We start from the raw sequence: 20,150 nt of genomic DNA, 5'->3' as shown, positions 1-20,150 counted from the left end.
TCTTTTGTGTTTTGCTTTTGTTTGCTGTCTGTGCCCCTGTTCAGAAGATTTCACCTCTTGTGCTATTCCTGTGATAATTGGATTTTGAAATATTTGGCTTGTTGTGGAAACAAGGATAAGTGATAAAGCTTCAGTAGAGACACCTTTTCCCCCATGATAACTCTTTCAGGAATGAATTTCCCTTCCTAGGTGTAGATTTCTTTCTCTTCCTATTGTCTCACCCTTGTTCTTAACTAAGAGTTGTTTGTAAGTCAGATGTAACTCAGGGACTGCCTGTATAAAAATTAGTTCAGAATATGCTCAGCAGAGGAGATGGTACTCAAGACACATGCATTTCTCCTCTACTTCCCATGCAAATAATGCCAACACTTTCTCTTCATCTGTGAAGGCCTAAATGTCCTGCCTTTCTGAAATAGCACAGGGTCCTTAATGACCTTGATCTGCTGCTAAGCAAACAAATCACGCTCCCATTCTGTTCTAAGGCTCACTATTTCTCTTCTTTTCCATTGCTCTGTTTTTCTTCTTTCGAAAATCTAATCTAAGTGCTAAAAAATCCTCTCCCTTCTGCTTCATACTCCCTTTTGCCTTCACAAGAAAAGTGCAAGGAAAGTTTACCTGACAACGGAGTCATATAACACGTCTCCTCAATGTTTCTTCCACTGAGGCAGCAAGCCTTCCTCTTTTACTGAATGTGGCAAAGAGGCACCCACCCTAATGAATTCCAATGACCTAACTTGATAAAACATATCTAACCACAGCATTAATTGGGGGGTATGAGTTATGCATAATTACTAGAGAATTCCAATTATTTAACAACTTAGCAAGTTTACTAAGTTAGTTATTTACATGCATTAGTAATATTATTAATACAGTAGAGTTCCAGTTATCTGAGTTAAACAGGTGGGCCCAAAACTGATGGATAGCGGGGAAGGTGCCTTGAGGGAAGGAGGCAGGCTCCAGAGGAAGTTCCAATGAAAGGCTCAAAGGCTCTGAGGCAGCGGATGGCAGGGCGGGTTCCATGCAGAAGAGGGCGCAGAGCTGCAAGGAGGCCCGAGAGGAAGCCGCCACCGCCGCCGTGCTCATGGCTGCCTCTGCTTCCCCCTCTGCTGCCTCCTCCTCCTTCGCATCCTCCAGCCGGAGGAAGAGGGAGAGAAAAGTCCTCCTCCCTCTCCCTCTCCTTCTCTCGAGCTGCGGCGGCGGCTTCCTCTTGGGCCTCCTTGCGGCTCTGCGCCCTCTTCTGCATGGAGCCCACCCTGCCATCTGCTGCCTCTGAACAGCTGGTGGAAGCCTTTGAGCTCCTCAAAGGTGAGAAATCTTCCATTGGAACTTCCTCCAGTGCTTGCCTCCCTCCCTCAAGGCACCTTCCCCCCACGGCCTGGCCAAGCCCCCACACCTCGGATAATGAGACTCTCGGTTAACCGGAGCCCGGTTAGCTGGAACTCTACTGTACTTAGAAAAAGGTTCCACTGAGGACTTGATGCATTTTCGCATCAATTAAACATGCTTAGTACTTGTTGACTAGCTTGGGCTTAAGCAATTATTGATCAGTTTTTAAAAAGATACCATACATGCTTAGAGGTACAGAACACGTGGCCTAACACTTTTCTATGAAGACCTTTTCCTAAATTCACTTCATTTACTATTTTTAACAAGTAAAATCATGAGAGCCTCATCATGCCTTAGACTAGAGTTCATCCCCCATCTGAAACAAATTTTACTGTCAAGCAATTACCAAATTGGTGATGAAATTGGAATGAAGTGGGATTTAACATAGTTTGATTTAAATTACAGAGGTTAAATGCAATCATACCTATGCATATTTATGAGTGCCACATCTTAGGTTAAATTGTGTTTAAGAGTTGTAACTTTTGTATATCTGAGTAATATGGCAGAAACTTGACCCAATTCCAAATGCAATAAAAGATAATTAATTGAAACACAGATGGCATGATCCTAAATATTTGAGCCTGATTGCAACAATATTGACATTGGTTTGCGTCTTAATTTTGAAATATATTTCAGGATATGTAAACATTCCCAAAGCCTGAGGATGTTATCTACTCATCTCCAAATTGTTATTCATGTACATAACACAGCATCTACAAGGTAAAGGAAAGAATGAAGTACTGTAGCTACATGCCCCCCTTTATGGTCCTTTGTCTTTAAACCAAACTATTACTGGGAAGCCCTTCAAACAGGGGGACCATTTAATAAGAAAACAGGCCTCTGTAAGGAGTTCCCAGGAGTACTTGGATTTAAAGATGGACATAAGCAGAAAAAGCCAGGGTCTTGTACATCCACAGTTATCACCCAAACAGCAGAAATATCAGGAAGGTCACTTGATTAAAAACCTTCTGCACCGAGGCTAGATATATTATAATCCTATTTCAGTTTTAATAATTTCATGTCATAACATGTCATCATTTTCTTGTGATTAATCCCTAGGGCCAGATCTCTGGTGTTTCCAACAGGAGATTTGGAGGACTATAACATGGGGATCTTGCATGCAAAAATGTGATCTATTAGTGAACCATGGCTATTCTTAGATAACATCAATGTACTTCTGTTTTCAAATATAGTAATTATATAATATGGGAAGTGAGCTGCTGTACTAGGGTGCACATAATGAATCCCATTCCTTATAGAGAAACATGAAATCAAAGGAAACTGAAATAAAAACAGAATTGAAGGCCATCTTAATCCAAAACCTTGCATGCAAACACAAGCAAAACACTCCCAGTAGATGGTAATCTGCCTGTGTTTAAAATTGTCCAGAGAAGGAGATTCCACCACACTCCAAGGCAGCATATTTCATTGTCAAAGAACACTTACTATCAGGAAGTTCTTCTTAATGTGTAGATGAATTCTTTTCCTTCAGTTTGGATCCACTGAGGTTTACAATATAAGGTATGAAATATTCTTAAAAGGTATGTCGGAAAAGAAAATACTTTGGGAAATTAGTATTTAAATACTGAGATGTCACTTTTTCAGGTGGACTTTAATTTTTAAATGCAGATTAATGAGGAAATTGGATAGAAATTTCTGATTTACATGTATAGTGGTGACCTGGACTGAAAGCTGTATGATCTATCTCTAACTGCAGACAGACTTTAATTCTTTACAGTGTATCGCTGTTCTGAGCATCCACTTGTTTGTTTCTACAGGGAATTTCCCTTACAAAAGGAAATTACTTTCTCTGTTTCTAGTATGATAAGATACACTGATGTATCACGTTATCTACTAGACCAAGTGTTCGGGTTGTTAAGTAGTCAGTTAAGAAACTGCAGCCTAAAACCCTAAAAACATCAGAACCACCAAATCTTGAAAGCTAAGGAGGATCTGACCTGATTGGTATTTGTAATGGAAGGAATATCCAATACTATTTCTTACATTTAATAGAAAGCCAATAGAAAACCACATCTGAATATTTGCTGCCTGAGAAAACCATATGAAATTTAAGGTGTCAACTTATGTCAATAGGTGACATACCTACAAGAAGATGTACATTATTTGTAATGCTCACCAAAATAAATTTTTATTTTTTTGCTACCTGGATGAGAAACACATTATGAGATCCTTAATTCCCTCTTGTGGAGTCTGCTGAATTTTATCTTACAGTTTGTATATTATATTCAGACTCTAATGTTCTAATGTTTTGATGTTGATGTTTTATGCTGGTTTGTATGTTTATACTATTTTACTTGTTTTTCATTGGTTTAATTATGCTGTATTTTCTTGTATGTTGAAACTGGGTTTGTCCCCATGTGAGCCACCCCGAGTCCCCTCTGGGGAGATGGGAGCAGGATATAAAAATAAAGTTGTATTATTATTATTATTATTATTATTATTATTATTATTATTATTATTATTATTATTATTATTGATATCAGATTTGCACTCTATAATTTTATTTATACCCTTTTCTCTTGAATTTTGGAACTGCCCATATTATGCACTGAAGTTCAGTTCAAACATTCACACTAATTATGGTGGATAAGAAGCTCCTTGTCCCCATCTGTCATTGTTCTGTTCATGTGAAGAATAAAAATTTGAAAAGGACATCTTTTGCACATGTTTTTCTACCTGACTGGAAACCCTAATTACTCTCCTACCAGGCTCTATGTTAAGAGCCTATTCTTTTCCACATGGGCAATGTGACAGTCTTAGGAGGGCCTGCCTATGGTAATGTTATTCATAGCCCAACTGTTTTCCAGCCCTGATACTCAAGGCAGATTGTGAATGTTAAAACAAATTGAAAAAAGTTCGCACTCCCCATGCATCCAGAATGCATTGGCAGAATTGTCTGCCACGTTTAAAACTGGGTAACAAATTGAGCTGTGAACTAAGAAGTGACAAACTGTTGCTTTATCTAAGCACAGCACATTACTATTGATCCTATTCAGTCCCAAGCAATATCAGCATAACACTTACCTGCTTTTATTTATTTGCCTTTATTTACACATTTCCAAAAATAATAAATTGTACTTTTGAAACCATATTCTCTTATGTTCTAGATCAATGTTATTCCACTGCCAAAGGTCACAACATTGGATTTTTAAAGAATTATGATAAATTAACCCCGTGGCAGTGACTCAGTGCAGAATTTGTTTTAATATGAGTACATACAAAGAATTTAAAAACTGATGTGGCATCAGAGGAGAGATGAACAATAATGCAAGTGTTTTAAATATTCCGACGGAAAGGTAACGGCACTCCATGCAGTCATGCTGGCCACATGACCTTTAACTTTACCTTACCTTTAAATATTCAGACAACTTTATTTTCCAATTGTACAAATTAAATCAGAATGGCATACTAGATACCCTTATGCCCTCCAAAATCTGTCAAATACATGTTGTACATACTCCCAATATTAAATCACAATTGCTTGAATACACATTTTAACATACAAGAGGAGAGCTAGTATCCTAGCACTAGCAGATGGGAACAATATTCCCAAACTTCTCTATTGGATTCCTATGTCCACTAGCATGGGCCATCACCAGTACACAGTGTGTGGAATGAATTGTGAAATCAGTTGTGAATGTTATATCTCTATAAAACCAAACTTCAGAATGGATGCTCCACTCCAGTTGCAAACATTCCATGAGTAACACATCTTAGTCTTAGGAATGAATGTCTATGGTGTACTGATACTCGCCTTTTCCCCTTAATTCTTCTTCATCCATACAGTCCCTCTCTGTTTTACTTTGAAAAGGCCTACACCACCAGGGTGTAGTGAATGTATGTGTTGGACTAAGACACTGCAGACCAGAGTTTGAATTCCTGCTCAGCCATTGAACTCCATCTCCCAGGTGATCCTGGGCAAATCACGCTCTCTCAGTCTCTGAGGGAGGCAAATGTCTTCTGATCAAATCTTGCCGCAGTGGCACAATGGGTTAAAACCTTGTGCTGGCTGAACTGCTGACCTCAAAGCTGTATTGCAAATTCAAATCTGCAAGACAGGGTAGGCTCCCATCTGTCAGCTCTAGCTTGCGAGGACATGAGAGAAGCCTCCCAGCTAACACATCCATGCATCCCCTGGGCAATGTCTCTGTAGACAACCAATTCTCTCACACTAGAAGTGACTTGCAGTATGTTCTCAAGTCACTTCTGACATGATAAAAAATTCAAATCTTGCCAGTAAAACTCCATGATATCATGCCAAGACAAACCCTGACATGGCCTTAGGGTTGCCGTAAGTCAGAAATGAAGGCACAACAAGAACAACACCACAAATGCAACAGCATAAAAAGGTTCAGAGACTGAAACTCAATTTTGAAACATGGTCAAGACATTTTCCAGATTTAGAACCAGAAAAGAAAGACAAAACTAGTTGCGGTGAAGAAGGAAACTAGAACATGGATGAATCATTAGACCAGGGGTCCCCAAACTAAGGCCCGGGGGCCAGATGCGGCCCTCCGAGGTCATTTACCTGGCCCCCGCCCTCAGTTTTATAATATAATATATTGTATATACATATAATATTGATAATAATATTATAATGTAATACAATATAACACTAATAATAATACCATATAAAAATATTAATTATATATTCTATATTACATATAATATTACTGATAATATTACAGTATAGTGGTATAGTTCAATAAAGTAATATATAATGCTAATATTGTGCTATGCTAATAATATAATATATTGTATGTACATATAATTTGTAAGCCACTCTGAGTCCCCTTTGGGGTGAGAAGGGTGTAATACAAATGTAGTAAATAAATGCAGTAAATAAATAAATAATAAATAAATACATTTTAGACTTAGGCTCGCCCAAAGTTTGAAATGACTTGAAGGCACACAACAACAACAACAACAACCCTAATTAACTTGACTATCTCATTGGCCAGAAGCAGGAGTACACTTCCCATTGAAATCCTGATAAATGTATGTTGGTTAAAATTATTATTTTTAAATATTGTATTGTTCTTTCGTTGTTGTTGTTGTTGTTGTTGTTGTTTTTGCACTACAAATAAGACATGTACAGTGTGCATCGAAATTTGTATTTATTTTTTTTCAAATGATAATCCGGCCCCTCAACAGTCTGAAGGATTGTGGACCGGCCCTCGGCTTTAAAAGTTTGAGGACCCCTGCATTAGACAGTACCATTGTGCAAACAACAGTTTAAGAGCTATGAAGCAGAACGTGTAGTTTCAGTTTTTTCCTGCTGCTGTACAGCCTTTTAGATAACTATTTTACTGTCCAGCACTTTCATAAAATACTGATAATCCTGGAAAAATTAATTGCACAACACTATACTGTCCTTACCAGCAGACTATCATGCTTACATAACACTCCAATCAATCTGTATTATTGCAAATTATTGCTAAATGTTTTGATGGTACCATGTCTAATGTGTTACATTTTTGACAGCTTTTGAGACAACGGATTTTTTTAAAAAAAAAAAAAGTTGAAAGGCATAAAACATGGGATGTCGCCTCTATCTCAATATCTCTGTCTCAAATTATGACTAAGTTCTGAATCTTAAAAAAAATGTCAGTTTAAAAAATTACCCATACCCTTGTCGCCCCCCCCCATCTATGGTTAAATAGATATATACAACTTTACTTCAGACTCCCTGATAGATCTTATTTTCTCATAAAAGCCTACCTAGGTTTGATATTTGAAGGACAATTCCTCCTTTTAGTTCTGCCATCTTCAGAAAGATGTTTGGTGATAATACAAAAAAGGACATGCTCAGTGGCTGTGGAAAGACTATTGAAGTCAGTGCAGGCGCAGCTGCAGAAGTCCTCCATTCAAGCAGGACATCCGCAACAGACAGTCTGATGATAATAGGTGGGTTTAAAATGAATAACCTGGTGTTTCAATATTTTTATTTTATTATTAAGAAGTTTATAACTTTTAATTTAATCTACATTTTAACAATAAAACAAATTAAATTTGTATTTTAATATATGTAATTTATTATGGGTTTCTTGGCTGCCTTTCATTTCAGACATAGGGGAAAGTTGGGATATAATTCAAACCCATTAATCAGTCAATTATCACATCAACTTCAAATGATATTAACCCAACGTTAATTAAATATTGATAACTGTTGAAAAAAAAATCCACATAAAAGAGGTAAGGGGCAGAATAATAGAAAGAAAAGAAAAGAAAACGTGGAAGATAATAATCTAACTAATTTCTTTCAAGAGTATACAACTATTCCCTAGGAATACGCAAGAAAATTGTTAAGTACACATTGGGGTCTGATTCATGCACTTATTTTCTATTTCATCTTAGAATGCATAGAACATGGGTGAACCAATCAACTGAACAACTTCAGGGAGGCAAATGTTTTCATTAAGCCTGCCATTGCTCAGTACACATTACCTAAAAGTTGTTTGTCAAGTGACAGCAAACAAATGTTCCCCCTCACCACAGTTCTTTCACTACCTGTAACTAACTCAGGAGGAAATAACTGATTATATACGTAACTTCAGTAATCTCACACAATGTCTCGTCATGAGTACTGTAATTGGAGAAAGCTGGCAAGACTCTTGCTCCAAGTAGTGCAGAACCGACAGTGAGGAAAGCCCATCTCCCATCTTCCTCCTCTTCATCAGATATCTTAGCATTTTACTCCTAAGGTCATGTTTGTTGGTATCTTTTCTGATTATTTTTTAATGTCTGGATCTCCAGATGTATGCTGGAAAACAGTTTGGGGTGCCCCATTTTGCTCCAAGAAGAGGTCATGTAAGTGATCTCCTTTGTAATATGGAGAAACTGGTGGCATAACTCTAATACACAGTGTCAAATGAGGCTCAAATATTTTAGAGATATCTGCAGAAGTCATCATTAAAGGGTTGTACTCATGTGCTACCAAAGTCCCCCACTACTCTGGTTAAGTCACTAAAACAGATGAATATTAGACTGCAGATGACTTCAGAACGCTTGAATTAAGACATCCCCAAGCATTCAATGCTTTTGAACAAATTATTTCCCCAGTTTTCCTAGCTGTAATCTTGTAGTAATTACAAACAGGAACATATGAACCCTCCTTATACTGCTTTCAGCATATTCATCATCATAAAAAGGTGAACAAAATGAAAAAAAGCTTGGTTTCATGGAAGTGAAGCATATATTTCAAATTTTAAAAGCTGGTTCCAACATCAAAACATTAGCATTATGCCGATCTCTCCTCCTTGTCATTCTTTATGATCAGAATGACCTTGAGGCAGCAAAAGCTTCTTTTAACTTTTGTTCGTGGTATAAATAAATTCATGAAAACTATAGCAAAACTTTATATAACTATGTTCAATGTAGATGCATCCAGATATATAATACTGGGGAGCTACAGCAATTTATCTGCTTGGAAATGGATATGATTTTTTTTAAAAAAAAAATGGAGACATGGAGAAAATGTGAGTAGCTTGACTTTGAAAGTTCAAGCAATTAGCTATATCTGTTTGGGACTTTTTCTGGCTAATATCAAAGGGAATGTACATTGTGATCAGACTATGCTTGGAAAATTTCATGATTTGAAATAGATAGAAAATCATTGTGTGCTACAGGTATAATTAGTTTTTGTGTAAGTGGCTGGGGAAGAAAGAAGTCAAAGTAGTAGAAAATATGAACACTAAAATGTTATGGATTTTTCCAGCATTAGAGACCATAAGGTCAGTAGACTAGAAAGCCCAAGTGATTATAACAAAAATAGAAGAAGGTGCTTTTCACTTATGACATGGAACAGAGAACAAAACCATGAGCCATCTGAAAGTTCTTATTAATATAAAAGTGTAAAGACCCGGCAAAGGTATGGTCCTTTTTGTAGTAGCTTAAAATCTCCATCATTGATGTTAGACAACAGTGCAATAGAAAAAGGGTATCAGAAGGACTTTAACTGTTCCTGTAGAATCAGTGTCATAGTCTACAAGTTCTGTGTGGTCCTGTGCCTTAGGTGGTTTCCATGACATAGAGTAATTCTCACCAGCGAACACAGTGGCAACTCTCCCTAGGAAGAAATAGCCTGGCTAGTTATTCACTCCCTTGGTTACCTTTAGGTTAGAGTACTGTAATTTTTTACAAATGGGGTTGCCTTTGAGGATTTCACAAAAACCAGTTTGCAGTCTAATTCAAAATAACATTTTCTATGCTCAATTTAAAATGTGGATGCTTACATTTAAAGCTCAATACAGTCTTTCAGGAATATAACTACCTCCTATTACATATATTTTCTTTGGATACTCTGCCCTCTGAAGTTAGGACATGACAACAATTCTACAGACAACAGTTCTACAATAATTGTTTAATTAGTTGGGGGCGGGGGTGGGAATAGAGGATAGAGCTTTAATAAGCAATTACCCTTTGTGTCATTTTGGTGCAGGGATACTTTTGTTCTGTTTTTCAAAAATCAAAATATTATTGCACTGTGAATTCAATTTATCCCAGCTGCTTATTTTTACCCATGGGGGAAATATATGCTAATAAAGCTTTTTTTCTTGTTACAAAAAAAGACCACACAACCCAAAAACAAATCATAAGATTACATTTTCAGCATCACATCTGAAAGCAATATTGATTTGGCCTTTTAAGAACATAACTTTAGTTTGAACCAACTACAACTTCAAATGAATGAAACGCACACAAATCTGAAGGATTGGTTAAACACATGAACCCATTTTTAAGCATGTTCTGTACATTAAAAACTAGAAATGCTGCTCCTCTGAATATAAATATTTCCATTTTCTTTTATTAAAATTCATAAAGGTACATATAACAGGCAAAACTTCAACAGGATACAGAACTCATAGAAAACCAATTGAATGGGAAAAGCAATACAGGGAGAAATGTAGACTCCAAAGGAAGATAATTGTCTGTCCTGCTGAATTTTGAGGGGAAAAAAGCTATTTATCAAAAATGTTCTTTTTAGAGAATTTAAATTGAGAGTAGCAGCAGAGGCGACATCTAGGGGCAAAACAAGGAAAAAGGAGGAAACTACAAATCTAAGGTAGGATTTCAGAACCATAGCTCATGGACAGCTCCTTGTTGACGGGCAATAGAACAATTTCTGACAAACTGCCAACATGATTTCCTTAGTTTCCAAAAAGCTAAACAAAAATGCATCAAAGAGATGATTTGCTAAAATGACAGGAACATGTCTAAGCACAGAGGACCCAAGAAAGTAAAACTGCTATGATTTCAACATAAGAAATATGAAAATGTGACCTGGGGCTAAGAGGATTGAATAGCAGACTTTCCACTGCCGCCTTTCAAGATATTTCCAAAGAACACTTCCTGCAGTAATTCTGGAGTCTATCCTTTTAGCATCCTAACATGCAAGGACAATTAAATTCTGCTCTCTTAAGTTAGAACATACAAATATAGCTTGTGTTTGCAAGTTACTGGGAACTTCTGTAAATGTAGGCATTACAATGAATGGATGCAGGAATCTCTGAAAATCTTTTCCCCATTGGTGGCACATCACTAGTTTTGAGTACTATAGTGATAGAGTTGGATTTTTGTGACTTCGTTCTTTTGAATCATTCAAATTCAATGCAATGCTTGTGACAAAGATGACAGCACACTTTACATTCACAAATAGATAACTAGTATTATATCTTTTTGGTTATTTTTTTCAATGTGATTGTTTTACTGTCATAGATGTTATTTAGATTAGTCGATTTTGAGAAGTTCCCAAGGCTAAAGCTCTATTCAGTTTTTAACATACTCCAAAAAGGGGAAAATATAAAGGATATTTTAAAAAGATTTCTCACTTGTCTAAGCTTTGCATGTTTCAAGTGAAGGAAAAGAATGCTGTCTACTATATTTAGTTATCCAAAAGACATATAGCTGCATTTAAATAGTTTCTATACAAATTAGGAAAGAGGAGTTACAAAAAAAAACATCATATGGTGAAAGGTACATCAAATTAGAAGTTGTTGGTTGTCTGGTATATTAATTACATACATGTAGCCTTACTTTAAGAGTATTTACCAATCCCACAATGCACAACACAACTAAACTTCCAAATGTTTAACAGGGCTCCAAACCTTTCAGTTATAATTGCAGCACAATCCTAAACATCTCTAGATCAGAGTAAATACCACTGAGCTCATGTGACTTCAAATAAACAGACATAGGATTGAAGGCTGGCCATGCCATCCTTAGCATCCAAGAGTTGCTGCACAACTTACGTGAGACTGTGGAGGAGCAGTGATGATGGGAGAAAATATGTTTATACTATTCAGGGATCTTCCCACCATCACTATGTACTATTCATCCACAACACATATCTCCCTTAATTTTGCTGCTTCTCAAGGTTGGGCCAACAAGACTATTCCTATGTAATACTAAGTTTTATTACACATGCACACAATGCACATGCTCACATAGATTTCACCAAGCACTTCACATGATCGAGATTGACTATTGTTGTTTTATACCTCCAGCTATTGCTGTAATTTACTGATTTTAACTGTGGGGTGAGGGTTATAAAGGAATATATTTATGCTTGTTGTTATTCTTTGTTATTGTTTCTGCAATTTTTGTTGAAGAACAATTGCAATTTTTGAGTGCTTTGTAAGCTGCCCCAAGTCCCTTTGGGGTGGTGGGACAGAAAGTTTTTATTACTACTACTACTACTACTTTAAGGCCCTAGACAGGCTGTATGGGAAGTAGGCACAAGGCATTTTGAAGCAGGTAAGACTCTGAAGGTTTAACCATGGAGTCTACATCCTCCTCCTCACACTCTACAAGGACACATGCTATGTAGTTGTAGGAGATGTAGTTTTATAAGAGCTTCAGCCTTCCCTGCCAACGACAAATCCCAAGAGCCCATAGCAGCTAAAGTGGGGTCAAGCTGCACTCCTTTAACTGCGATTTCCTGCTTCTTGGCGGGAGGTTGGACTGGATGGCCCATGAGGTCTCTTCCAACTCTCCGATTCTATGATTTTGCAATGTGGATGCACTGCCCGTACTACTGCCAGGCCCAGGAAGGCACGGCTCCCAACTCCCTGGGCTCGGGGAAAGTGGAAAGGGCCCGGGTCTTGGGGAAACCTTTCCCTCGGGCTCCCAGGGGCCTAAGCCTGGCTCGCAATCCTACTGCAACCACTGCGCCCAATTCAAAGTTGCAAACCTAAAACACAGAGGAGAGGCGCCCTAGCAGAGGCTTGGGCAAAAGATGCAGCGCTCCAATAGCCGCAGCAGGAGCAGCAGCCATGGCCATTCATCTCTCTCCCGCTTTGCCTGGCTCCTCCGCGGGAGAAAGAGAGAGGGCAAGCTCCTTCCCTTCCCGTGCGAAAGGGTGGGCTGGGGCTTGATCCAACCGGGCATGGCATCTTTGAACTGGATGGAAGAGAGCTCTGCCCGGGAAGCCTGCTTGCCTGCCAGCCCATCCACTCCGCCTCCGGGAGCCCGTTTCGCAGCCTCCGAAGTTCTCGGCGGGCAAACTCTGGCGCCTTGGCTCACTCCTCCAAGACTCTGCGGAGAAACAGGAAGGAGGGCAGCCAGATTGCACTCGCTCACTTAGGGAGGGAGGAAGGGGGGCCGAAGCCTCCCTCGGGGCTTGGTCCGCTGCCCATTCGCCCCCTTGGTCTGTCTCAGATCATAAGGCTTACCTGGAGCAGCCCAAGCGCGGCAGGCGGAGCACGTCTCAGCAGCGGCAACCGGAGACGTCGGACTTTGGGAGGCTCTCTTTCCTCCCGAAATCTCCTTGAGGACGGGAGCCTCCGGAAGGGCGCGGGGAAGGGGGAGCATAGGAAAAGGCTGGCGGTGACGGGAAGGGCGGGCGGGCTGGTAGGGAGGGATGAGGAGGAGGAGGAGGCCAATTGCACCTTCCTCCTGCAAAGAGCGGCGCGCGCGGCTTCGGCGGCAATCCAGGCGCGCGCAGAGGTGTCAATGCCGCTTTGCTGAATTCCTGCCCTATTTCTGCTGTCTGGACCGCTGCTGCGTGACGTCACGGGCCTATTTGCATATTCCGCCCAATCGCCGGCACCTGTGCGGGCACCGGCGGCGGAAAGAGGAGGAGGAAGCCGCGGGCGAGGGAGAGAGGGACGCGGGGGCAAGGCGGGAGGAGGCCACAAGGGGAGCGGGCGAAGGGCAGGGGGAGCCATTGCCAGCGGGGCCCCTTTGCAACTGCTCGTGCACCACTGCGTGGCCCTGGGCCAAGACCCTGCCCCAGAGGAGGACGTATCCTCTCAAGGGGGACCTAACCGTGCAACTTTTCAGTCGAGTGTGGCGTTCCCAGCAAGCCCTCTCTGAAGCGTCCTCCTCAGACGAGGCCCATTTCCGCCACTTCTCGCCCTCCAAGTCCTCTTTCTTTGGGTTGCTGTGAGTTTTCCGGGCTGTATGCCCACTTTCCAGAAGCATGATGTTTCGCCCACATCTATAGCAGGCATTCTCCCAGGTTGTGAGGTTTGTTGGAAACTAAGTGAGGTTTATATATCTGGAATGTTCAGAGTGGGAGAAAAAACTTTTGTCTGCCTGAGGCAAGTGTGAATAGTGCAATTAGCATCGAATGATTAGCATCGAATGCCTTTCAGCTTCGAGATCTGACTGCTTACTGCCTGGGGGAATCCTTTGTTGGGATGTGTTAGCTGGCCCTGATTGCTTCATGTCTGGAATTCCCCTGTTTTCTGAGTGTTGCTTTTTATTTACTGTCCTGATTTTAGAGGGTTTTTAAAATACTTGTAGCCAGATTTGGTTCATTTTCATGGTTTCCTCCTTTCTATTGAAATTGTCTACATGCTTGTGGATTTCAATGACTTCTTTATGTAGTCTGAAATGGTAATTGTTAGAGTGGTCCAGCATTTCTGTGTTCTTGAAGCTGAAAGGCTATTCAATGCTACTAAAGGTGGCCAACTGAAACATTCACGCCTGCCTCAAACAGACAAGAGTTCTTTCCCCCAGTCTGAACACTTCACAAATATATAAACCCCACTTGTTTAGTTTCCAGCAGACCTCACAACCTCTGAGGATGCCTGCCATAATGCAAGTGAAATGTCAGGAAAGAATGCTTCTGGAACATGGACATACAGCCCGGAAAACTCACAGCAACCCAATGATTCAGGCCATGAAAGCCTTCAACAACACATCTTTCTTTCTTTTTTCCTTCCTTCCTTTCTTTCTTCATCCCCTTTTTCTCTCCTCTTTCAGCATCCCTGCCCTTTTCTGAGTTTTCCCTTCTGCCCCCCTCAGCGTGGCCACTATTCTTCCCTCCTTTATACCCACCACCTCTCTCCCACCATCTCCTCCTCTTGCAAATGTTGCACTACAACTGCCATAAGCCCTAGCTGTGAAGACCATCCAGCAAATTCTAGAAAAGCCCACCTTGCCCATCACAGCTTTAAACCGAGGGCAGGAAGTGTCAGGGTTGTACTGAGGAGCAATGGGGAAGAGTAAGACAGGCCATTGCTATTGTTGGGTAAGGACAAAGGGATAGCAGTGGCCAGTCTTTCATGGTCTGAAGCAAGAGGAAAAAAGCTGCGTCCACCACTGTTGACACTTTCTTTGGCCCACTCCACCTTCCCTGGGTTTCTTCTGGAAGTGGCAATCCCCCTGATTTACTTAGTAATCACTACTCATATTACTATAACATGTGTTATTACTAAATATGTATAATCCCCCCTTTCCTTAGATATCCCAAGGCAGCCAACAACAGAACAAAATAATATAGGAACAATCAACTCTTCTACTATAAAGGCTTCTAAACCACTTTGAATGCTATTTTTGGTGAAAAGGTGGGATTATAGTGTATTATATAATGAAACACACACACACACACACACACACACACACACACATATATATATATATATATATATATATATATGAAAAAGACAAAGTACTGCTAAATGATTGCCGCAGACAGAGACCAAGTCCAGGAAGGCAGCACAGATACTTTCTGAAAAACCAAAGGATTTTACTGACTTAATTTTAGCAAGATTTGAATTAACTTGGAAAGGGCTATTTGTAGAAGCGTTACTGTTTCCAAAGAGCAAAGAAGTAGTGGTGGAAGGAAATTTGTGGTTCTGAACTGAGAGGGCTTACCCTAAATGCACCAGATCCATCTGATCTTGGACACTAAGTCAACCCTGGGCCCACCTTTGAGGCAGGGACTTGAAGCAGAGCCTGTGTGACCCAAAGGTGGCCCAAGACTGGCTTTGGTCATGCAGTGGTGCATTAGAGGGAGGCCTGCCCATTAATATCAGAAGCAGGGAAAGAAGCATGCTGATAGAGTTCCAGTTACTCCTATCTGTGAAAAAGATAGTTTATGAGCATTTCATCTAGTTCACACTTGAGGGATTTTCAAAGAGTTTACAGGTATTTATTTCATGATGTGTCCTAAGACATTTATCTAAATCTAAATCCATAATAAAAGCGAAAACCCGTATGTGTGTTTGTGGCGCCGGATATCTGCTCACACAGACAGCCTCCGGCCTCCACAAACAAGCTATACTTCCCAGGGTTAAAAATCTAGCAAGTCACTCTTTTCCACTGACATTACGGTTACAGCAAGTGCCATGAACATGCAGCCCAGCCCCTGCCAATGTCCTTCCCAAACACTACAGCCCACTAACTGAGGAATGCTTTCGTTTGGGGACAATTTCCTCCTAGATTTTGCTTTTGCTTCCACCACAGGCAGGCATCCCAGGGTTCTCCATTGCTGTGGAATTTGCATGGCCCCACCCACTGCCCTTTCCTTTCCAATCTCTCTGCATAACAAACAGAGCACAACTCAGCTGCAACTAAACTTACTGGAGGAGTTTAGGGATTGACTCCACATGGTGGAAGTTGTAGTTCACCCTGCATCAAGTCAGAGCACTGTCACTCCTACTGGGGAATATAGAGGAGTTGTAGTTCACCTACACCCAGAACACTATGAACCCAAACAAGGATGGGTCTAGGCCAAACTTACCATGCAGACCAGATATGCCCAGATTTGACTACTGGTGGATTTGGAGGGGAACTGGAACTGGAAGTTCAGGAGTAGTAGGTACTAAGATTTATAATTCACCTGCAATGAATTAGCATCACACTTGGCACACGGAGCCCCCACCCATAACCAATACAACATATTGGATAAGTTGGGGGAAAGTGGAGTTATAGTTCACCTGCAACCAGATAAACACTCTGTCAGGACCCTGGCTGCAGAGCACCAATAACCATGCGCAGAGACCAGAATCTAACTAATATCTTTATTAAGAAAATATATAAAGTCAATAAAAACAAGTGTAGAATATAGTTCAGAAGTAGACCTTTCAGGAAAGGTCAAATATAGTCCAGGAAAATAATGTCCAATATGTGATATTAAAGTCCAAAGTTATAATCCAATAACCGAAACACACACCTTGCCAAGCAAAGTGTGGGGAAATGACAAGGTCCTTAGGTCCATAGAAACTTGGCAATCAGGCTGGAAAGCAAACTTGATACTTGGCTAGAACAAGACTTGAAACAAGGCAACAAGAGTAAACAAGATCCGTGGCAAACGTGGGACAAGGCAAGGCTGGAAACTTGATCCGTGGGCAAACGCGGGACAAGGCAAGGCTGGAAACTTGGTCCGGGGAACAGGAAACTGGAGTACGAAGTCTACACACGATCTCACTCCTCCAGCTGACGAATTGACTCCGCAAGGATTTCTTTGCGGGCAAACACCTATATAGGATCTTGTTTTCCCGCCAAGGAACACTTTCCCTGGGGAACAAGAAACGAAACCCATACTGTGTCCAGATGCATGACTCCTTAAAGTTTCCCAAGGGAAACAGACTTAATCAGCTAATTGTCTGGCAGCTATCCTGGCGCTCCTGCGAGTCGCCTCCCGAGCGCTTCTATCTTGATTATAATAATCCCGGCGAGAAAATGGGGGAGATTTCTGCTCAAGGCTTGTTTGGCTGACTTCTCGTGGCCAAACATCTTGCAGGTGCAAGGGCTCCAATTCTGGCTGAAACGGTGGAAAACCCAAGTTTTCCTCTTCATCTGCCACAATAGTACTAGGAACGGGACTACATGGCCCATGAGTCATCACACACTGACCCCCACCGACAATGCACTAGGAGCACACTTCACACAGAGAAGCCTCATGACCTACTGAACATAGTGCAGGTATTTGTGGGAAGGGGCCTTGATTTTGGGAGTTGTAGTTCACCTCCATCCAAAGACCACTAAACCCAGCCAATGACGAATCTAGACTTGCCACACAGACTGAACTTGGCACACAGACGTGAATATTGCCTGCTGTGACTACTGATAGATAGGAAATCTGGAAATTGCAGTAGTTCACGCCCATCCACAGAGTACTGCACCACACGATTCTGGGAATTGTAGTTCACCCACTCCAAACAGAATATATAACATTAAAACACAAATAATACCATTCTCAAATGACCCGGGCATCGCTGAGTCTCCAAGCTAGTGTTTCATATAACCTATTAAATTGTTTTGTCGCTGAAATGGAAGAAAAATAGTAATATTCCTCTAGATTTAGATACACTCAACCCATTAGCTTGGATCCAGAGTTAGCTATATTTAGAGTATGACAATTGGAATGAATAAAACATAAGTCACTCATGATTAACCCAAGTTCCATTTATTTCAATGGGTTTTCTGTGAGAATGTCTAACTGAAGTACTGTAGATTTAAATGTGATGGATCTAGATCTTACATCGATGTAATAGAAATAAGGATTAGTCTGCAAAGCGTTCAGATTGTTTAAACAATGCTGAACAACATAGATTAAGAGTTCTTAAATTAGATAGGACACAAATACCAGATGGCTTATGCATACCAGGTTGAAAAAGTCAGTTCCCCTGTGTCCATACCAATTTCTTCTTAGGCTTAATAGAAATTTGCATTTCCGTGTTGCATATTCTGTCCAATACTGGACAGCTGTGAAGTCACTGAAGTGTCACTGAGGAACAAATGCCCTGTTCCATTTTTTGGGGTTCATTGCCAGGTAATTATTGTAGGGTTGCAAAAGGACCAGCTTCAGGTTATGGGATCTTTTATGGCCTGACCCATTTCCTTCTCATTGTGGAAAAGGTTTAGCCCTCCTATCATATTAGAGTAACTCTTGCCCCTCTGCAGCCATTTTATTTTATTTTCCTAAATTACATGGACAGGGCCTAATACACATTTATGAGGGAGATGCAACTGAAAAGGTAACAAGTGAAGAAGAATGAGCAGTATCACCTTTTTTCTGCTGTGTTCAATACCCAGTGCCACATCAAACATATAAAAGGGCCCATGGGTAGTGTGATGGTTGCCTTGCATAATGGATCGAGGGGATCATACAAATGTAACAAATTGTGAGATTTTCTGACTTAAGTGCAATCCTGATCAACCATGAAGACCAAGAACAAACTGAGCCAAAAGTAAGACTGCGGCAGCTGTCCTGAATCTAAGGCTTTTTATTTATTTAATTTATATGCCACTTTTCTCACCCCTGGGGGGACTTAAAGCAGTTCACAACATTGGCAAGGACTACCCTTGCTCTGCCTTAACTTTGTGCCGGTACTGTATGTCCATGGTGGGAAGAAATGTGGGTCTAGCATAAATTAGACCCTTTATTGTTTATCCCTTCTGTGGGGCTTTTCTAGTTTTCCTGGCAGCAGGTCTTAGCCAACAGCATAGTTCCTCAAGTAATCTGGCCTATAGATATTTTTCTGAGCTTGCAGAAAGTTGGCAAAAAAATGGTGCCTAATCTTAAACCATGTATACATAACATGTACTGTTATACCAAAATAATTTAACTTTTAGGGAACTATTCATCTGGAGTTTGTGCCTGTACTTGTGTGCCAATAGGAAACAAAATATTTTAGGCTGACCTGGCCTATAGACAAGCAAGTTGGATGAATAGGTAAGATGAGAGGGAGCCTCCCTGATTTTGTAGTGTGGGGGGTAGAAATATAGATCTTCATAAAAAACAAAAAAGTAAATAACTATTAAGGCAATTTAAATGGATATTCATTGCTGTAAAACAGTTTATATATATATAATTGATATAAATATTCATGCTTCTTGGAATATATGATTCTAACACATTATACATAAAGTTAGGGGTTTCAAAATTAGTTTTCAGTGTTTTCTGAGCAAGCATTAGTTAGGTAAATTGCTATATATGATTCTGTATAAACCATCCTGAAATATATTTTGAAGACTGGCATATACAGATTTTAAATAAATACTCATACATACATAAATATTTAATCAAGAGAAAGCTCAAAAGTAACATGTTACAAATATTTAATTTTGGCATAAAAACATACACTGTTACTCTTAAATGTAAATTAAGAACAGGCAGAATATTTTTTAAATAAAAAATCCTTTAGTGTACTGAGCACTGTGGTTTACTCATCAGTCCTAAACTGTTATAATTTTGAAGATTTCTGGCTTGATTTGTACTTTAATTATGTTTTCCTTTAAAAAGCATTAATTTAAAAAACTACATACTAGATATGAGAAATGTACAAAGGTCTTCTGCAAGAGAGAGAAAGCGTGGTATAAATAAATTTAATAAATACTACTACTACTACTACTACTAATAATAATAATAATAATAATAATAATAATAATAATAATAATAATAATAGTTTCTCTTTCTATAACAAATAATGCCAACCAGGTATTTGACTAGGGCAAAAAGCAACAAATTATCTCAAAAGGGTAACTTTTCAAGCTCTGCTTAGAAACAG

At 40.0% G+C, this 20,150-nt stretch overlaps 1 protein-coding gene across 3 annotated transcripts in view; it reads right to left on the bottom strand.

Moving 5' to 3' along the window:
- Window positions 1-13,417, bottom strand: part of fstl4 (follistatin like 4) — a 638,776-nt gene extending 625,359 nt beyond the window's left edge. Inside the window, exon 1 of one of the 3 annotated variants that reach the window (XM_062970369.1) lies at window positions 13,080-13,417. The gene's annotated coding sequence lies outside the window, so the exon portion shown is untranslated. The remainder of the gene's footprint in view (window positions 1-13,079) is intronic. The other 2 variants (XM_062970368.1, XM_062970370.1) reach the window with 2 other exon arrangements.
- Window positions 13,418-20,150: the final 6,733 nt, after the last annotated feature.

The sequence above is a fragment of the Anolis carolinensis genome, chromosome 2, assembly GCF_035594765.1.
Source record: "Anolis carolinensis isolate JA03-04 chromosome 2, rAnoCar3.1.pri, whole genome shotgun sequence".
Classification (NCBI taxonomy): Eukaryota; Metazoa; Chordata; class Lepidosauria; order Squamata; family Dactyloidae; genus Anolis; species Anolis carolinensis.
This window is presented reverse-complemented; position numbering and strand designations above follow the sequence as displayed.